The following is a 6,957-nucleotide window of genomic DNA, read 5'->3' on the forward strand; positions in this document are numbered from 1 at the left end:
GATATCATGGCTGTAATTACTCTGCTTTAGAAATTGAGAAATTCTATTTTATAATTGAGCTATTTTAGCTAAACTATTTGAATATAATGGGGTATTTTTTACAAGTGACATCTACAAATTTATTTAGGAAATCTTTGATTCATTTTTAATAATAAGAGTTTTTCAAAGATATAGACCTTTAATGTGAATTTTCACAAATACCACGTGAGTTTTCCTGCTCCAAATTCAAATATATATATATATATATATATATATATATATATATATATATATATGCAAACCAATCTTAGTTAACCCCTTAAAACCTGTAGTTATACCTTATGTTTATGAAAAATTTTGTTAATTAAGAAATAATTTAAAAGTTACAACTTGGGTAGATATTTCTAAATGTGTTACTCAGCTCTCATTAAGGTGAAATAATTCATAATGATAATTTTATAAAAAGGTTAGTTTTAGTGGTTTCAGTCTACAATTGGTTGTTTTTATTGTATTGGGGAATTGGTAAAGTAGAAAGAATGTCATCGCTGCAAGGTGGGAAATAATGAGGAGGATGTTATTATAGAAGAAAGGAAAAAAAGAGGAAGATGATTAAGTGAGCAGAAAAGAGCATGTATTCTGTAACTAAACATCTATCAGGGCTTACTTCCCGAAGCATCTAAGGTCTACCAATAGTATCATTCTGGGGGTGAAGTTCAAAATATAACCATATAGTAATAGTTTCACCAAAATAATTCAGTCACAATCATAGTCATGATGTGTAAGTTCTTGAATTGATCATTGGTATCACAGGTAACACAATTAAAATAAGGTGGCTTATATATTGAAAGAAAGCTTTCTAAACTGTTCACAGATCAACTATACCGAGTAGGACAATATTTAAATTTGTACTCAGTGATTGTGTAGTGACCAGGGTCAGTGAGTGTACTGATCCATCACAGGAGAGGGAGAGAGGAGGAAATAATAAAAATTTAAATCGGGGTAGAAGCTTCAGAATTTCCAAAAGACAGCTAACACTTGGCAAAACTCAGAGGATATCTGCAGTCATGTAGCATAGTATCATTTATAAACCATTACTATACTGTTTTAGAATTTTAATATTGTTTGACCCTTACATGATCCTAATATATTATAATCAAATATACATATTTTAATATGGCACTATATTAATTTACTTCTTATGTATATATGTCCATTCTCTTTGCGTAGATGGTACTGTACCTTAGACATTAACCATTTCATATTTTGTTTTTCAGTTAACAGTATATTTTATAATACCATTTTTATGTTGCTAAAAGTAATTTGGCTTATTGCTTCTACACGCAATCGTATATTTTATGACATATACTTAATACCATTTACTCCTGCTTCCATGAGTATAATTGAATCTGGGGAGTGAAATTTCTATGCCTCAGTGAATTCCTGGACTGCTTTAAACCTAAATAATCATTAAAGGTCATCTTAATCTGAGATCTCTGTGTGCAGCATTAAGATCACAGGACTATTTAAATGGGTTTTAAAATATTTTGAATCAAAAAGTTGCATTTTTAAATGGAGTGGAATTGCTTTGGGAAATAGCTGTCTAGGTGAGTTCCTTCTGCTCAGTATCACCTGCAAATAAGTAGAGCATCTCCAGAGCAATTCTGTGCAAGTTACCTGATCTGTGGGTGCCTTAGCAAAGAACTTTACTGAGAACTTCATCTGGAAAAGCAAACCTTACCCAGGAGATTGTGTATCATATATCTGACGCAAAACCAATGAAAATCAGCCACAACAAGAACAACAAAAAGAACAGGTGAGCACAGAACTGGATGCATAGGCTCCCAGTTAGCTCTTCCACCTGTCATGTTTTTTTGCAAAGTACTATGAGCCCGTCTCTTTGTCGGTAAAGGTCATTGTTAAAACAAAATATGTTGTTCCTGGTAAAAACTATAGAACAGTACCAAACATAGCACTTCCAATATGTAATGTTTATGACAAATAGAATGTATTTTTAGAACAAATGTCCTGTGATTAAATGTGATTATTCCATTCAATTTAACATTTTATGGCCAATGCTGGTTATGATATATTAAATCACTATGACCTCCCTTGAGACAGGATTGGAATAAGTTGACATCAAGTGTTCATTTATAATATAATCATAATGCTCATAAACTCATTGAGCATGGAGAGATTGTCTTCAATAAATAAAACTTATGATTATTTCTTTTTATTATTAGCCTGTATTTCTTGTACAAAATAATGGGATACTTTGCTTGATTTTCAAACATGTGTTTTGTATACTTTGATCAGATTTCATTACCCTGTCTTAAATATATATATATATATATATATATATATATATATATATATATGGGTAAGGCTGGCTTCTAAGAAAACCTCTGAAGAGGGCGTCAGATCTTGTTACAGATGTTTATGAGCCGCCATGTGGTTGCTGGGATTTGAACTCCGGACCTTTGGAAGAGCAGTCGGGTGCTCTTACCCACTGAGCCATCTCACTAGCCCTCATTACCCTGTCTTGTTCCCCTACCTCCCCTGTTTATGTACTTTCTTTTCTCAAGTATCTCCTTTTGCTTTCATGTGTTATACTTTAAATATAGGTTATAAATGAATTCCTTATCATAGTGTTCTATGTACATTTGGTTTTTCCATCTGTAGGCTGATGGGCATTCAGATTGCTTCTAATTCTTGACATATTATTAGTGACCCTGTGAAGCTGCGAGGACAGATATCTCTCTCATAGCTCATTTTCTATACTTTGTACCTGTACTATTCAGACACATAACGAAGGAAAGCTTATCATTATCAATAATTATAAATTATTATTTCACAGTAATTGAAATAAAGCAAGCGAAGAAAGGTTAGTGCCAATTTCAGACATATGTGAAATCCAAAGCCTATTGGTTTTTATAGAAATTTAGGGGAGAATTGTAATTATCAAAAAATAGGATCAACATATTCTACTGTACTAACACATAGAAGGTTTACTGTAGATAATAAAATGATAATCATTATAAAATGTTGTGTGTTAGGAGATATAGTTAAAGTTAAATTATATAATGAATAAATGTTATTTCATCATTTTCACATGTTTTCTTATTTGTTTTTATCTAGTAGTTAATAATCAACTTAAAAGCAATAAGTTTGTGGCTAGAGAGAGGATTCACAGAATAACAGAACTTGTTGCTCTTGCAGAGGACCCAAATTTTGTTTGAAGAAACCACCCTAGGTTCTGGACAGCCACCTCTAACTCCAGATCCAGGGGTTCTGAAACATACCCACACATGTTCATATTCATTGACAATATATACATGAAAGTATACATGAAGAAAAATAAAACAAATCTTTTTAAAAGATAGTAAGTAAGTAAACACAAAAATTAACGTGTTCATCCGTCATTTCAAATCTCGGAGTTACTACTGTTTATCAGCCTCCAACAAAGCATGTTCTTCATCCTACAGTGCCAAAGCAGTGAATTCTGTGGGCAACCTGGGTAAGTGTGCAGATAATGCCTGACTGCCTGCAGGGATGAGCCCAGCCTACCAACACATTGCATTTCCCACTCATGCTTTCCTCCATGATGATGAGATGGTGAAGAGGCTTGACTCAGTTTCTCTCTGTGTGGTATTTTTTTTCCACAGTACTGGAAAACTGATCTACCAGAATATACAATTACAAATCTAAATAAACAAAAATAGAGTGACTGCAATTTAAAGATACAAAATTTTTAGGAGGCTATCTAACTTGACTTTAAGTTTCATTATTTATCAATGGAATAACAGAAAAAAGCACAGAGAAAGAAAATCATTTATGGAAATGTTTATATATAACATTGTGGTAAATTATATTTCTTTGATTAAAAAAATAGTCATATTTTATGACTATTATTGATAAGTGTATAAGAATGAAATAATCACTAATTTCTCCTTGTGAGCTCATGTTGCTTCTTATATCTATGAAGGCATTTCCTCTACACCAGAAACCTGAAGATGGCTTACCCTTACCACATTCACCTCATTAGCTTTGAGCCACCACTGTCTGTAAATTTTTCTGGCCTAGACCTTGATATGATTGTTGTTACATGTCCTGTGAAATTTTAAGTCAAGTTTCATCCACTTAGCACAATATCTTCAAGAGTAAACTTCATACAGTTAGGAGTATAATTCCTGGCAAATTTAAGACTCTGGGTTTAAGTGATTAAAGAATTGCTTATTTTCCAAAGCCAGCATACTTCTTTACATGTTTACTAATACTGTATTAAGGTTCTAATCTTCCAAATATGAACTTACAACTATTGTTAGAATGACCAAATCCTACTAATTCTTCAAGGTCTGGTTCATATATTGTCACTTCTACATCATCATTTTGTATTCAACAATAAAATATATATTCCATTGGGCTTTCCATAGTTTCTTCTGATTTCTTAGGGCTTATATACTTTTCTGTTTAGATCCTTGTTAGAATAGAGTTCAATGTCTCACTCGATTTTCATGTTTTATAGCAGGCCTTGATTCTATCCCTAATATCATCCTGCAAAGCAACATTGCTTGTGCTGGCATGAACATAAGGAGTCTAGATAATTTCTGCTGAGTATTTCATGTTAGAAAATGTATTAGATGATGGAGTTCAGTAAAGTTAATACTTGGTGAAAATGTCTGTTAGCATCTAGGGAGTTTTTCTATCTTGTGTTTGCATGTGTCTAATGGAATTTAAAACTTGTGCTACCACAAATTACAATACTTTAGAATGAGTTCTTAAATTTTCTGAGCTACTGTTTTTTTTTTTTGTTTTTTGTTTTTTGTTTTTTTTTTTTACAAATATGAATGTTATATATTATGTGGCCAATGTGAAATATAGACGGTATAACCTAGGTCAAATAGCATATATTTGAGGCTCATCTTAAAGTTAGTAAAATGGTTTCTGGTCTGCACAGGCACTGGGTCACCTAGGGCACGGATTCCACGGGCGCCCCCATGGTCCCTAGTGGACTGCCCAAGTGATCTTAGGATCACTGGTAAGTGGAACACAACTTCTGCTCCAATACAGTCACACACAGGATCTGAGACAGCACTAGTGAAGCAGAGAACCAACCTGACCAAGGGCACAAATCGCTTCCAGTCTGCACCAGCATATGGACACCTAGGGCGTGGAGTGGGCAGACACCCCCACAGTCCCTAGAGGACTGCCCACGAGATCTTAGGATCACTGGTGAATGGAACACAACATTTGCTCCAATCCAATTGTGCACTGGACCTGAGACTGCACTAGGGCAGCAGAGAACAGGACTGACCAGGAGCACAAGCCCCTTCCAGTCTGCACTAGCACTGGATCACCTAGGGATCAGATTCGGTGGACACCCCTATGGTCCCTAGCAGACTGCCTACACAATCTTAGGATCACTGGTGAGTGGAACACAACTTCTGTTCCAATGCACACAGGACCTGAGACAGCACTAGGGAAGCAGAAAACCCACCTGACCAGGTGCAAAAATCCCTCCTGGTCTGCACCAGCACCAGGTCATCTAGGGCACAGATTTGGCAGACACCCTCTTGGTCCCTAGCTGACTGCCCAAGTGATCTTAGGATAACTGATGAGTGGAACACAACAGCTGCTCCAATCCAATAGTGATGGGCCTGTGACAGCAGGAAAAAGGACACCAGAGCCTTTCCTGACTAGAGGCTCAGGTTCCTTATAATCAGTTCAGGTTTACCTTGGTTTCAGACAGACCAGACCAGACAACTCCATGGTCCTCAAAGAAGACATCACTTCCACACACTGTAACATGCCCAGGATCTTAGGACAACAGGTTCCCAGGATAACAGGAGCTGGGTCACACTAGTATTTGAGTGTCTCAGAGGAGCTTGACTGCCAAGAGCTCAGACAAATCCAGAATCTCAGATTCACAGGAGCCCACAATCAAAGAATCACAGAGAAATGTGGACTCTGAGAAGTCCTGAATCAACTGGGATTATGGGAAGGACAGGCTACAATCAGATATATTAAGGGCAGCAAGCACTAAAGATAATCAGATGGCAGGAGACAAGTGTAAGGAGAGAAGCAACAGAAACCAAGGTTACTTGTCATCATCAGAACCAAACTCTCCCACCATAGAAAGTCCTGGATACACCATCACACCATAAATGCAGGACATGGATCTAAAATCACTTCTCAGGATGATGAGAATTCCTTTAGGAAGGAAATACTGGAAATCACAGGTAAACAGATAGAAGACTTTAAAGTGGAAACACAAAAATCCCTTAAAGAGTTACAGGAAAACAATACCAAACACTATCAAAAGGAGATGTAATTGAACAAAACCATCCAGGATCTAAAAATGGAAGTAGAAACAATGAAGAAAACACAAAGGGAGACAACTCTGGAGATAGAAACTCTAGGAAAGAAATCAGGAACCATAGATGCAAGCATCAGCAACAGAATACAAAAGATGGAAGAGAGAATCTCATGTGCAGAAGATTCCATAGGGTACATGGACACAACAATCAAAGAAAATGCAAAATGCAAAAAAGATCCTAACTCAAACCATCCAGGAAATCCAGGACAAAATGAGAAGACCAAACCTACGGATAATAGTAGATGAGAATGAAGATAATCAACTTAATGGGCCAGCAAATATCTTCAACAAAATTATAGAAGAAAACTTCCCATACCTAAAGAAAGAGATGTCCATTCAAGAGATGAACATTCAAGAAGCCTACAGAAACCCAAATAGACTGGACCAGAAAAGAAATTCCTTCAGACATAATAATCAGAACAACAAATTCACTAAGTAAAGACAGAATATTAAAAGCAGTAAGGGAAAAAGGTCAAGTAACATACAAAGGCAGGCCTATTAGAATTACTCCAGACTTCTCACCAGAGACTATGAAAGCCAGAAGATCAGATGTTATACAGACCCTAAGAGAACACAAATGACAGCCGAGGCTACAATACCCAGCT

The sequence above is a fragment of the Mus pahari genome, chromosome 7 (genome assembly GCF_900095145.1).
Source record: "Mus pahari chromosome 7, PAHARI_EIJ_v1.1, whole genome shotgun sequence".
NCBI classification, from domain to species: Eukaryota; Metazoa; Chordata; class Mammalia; order Rodentia; family Muridae; genus Mus; species Mus pahari.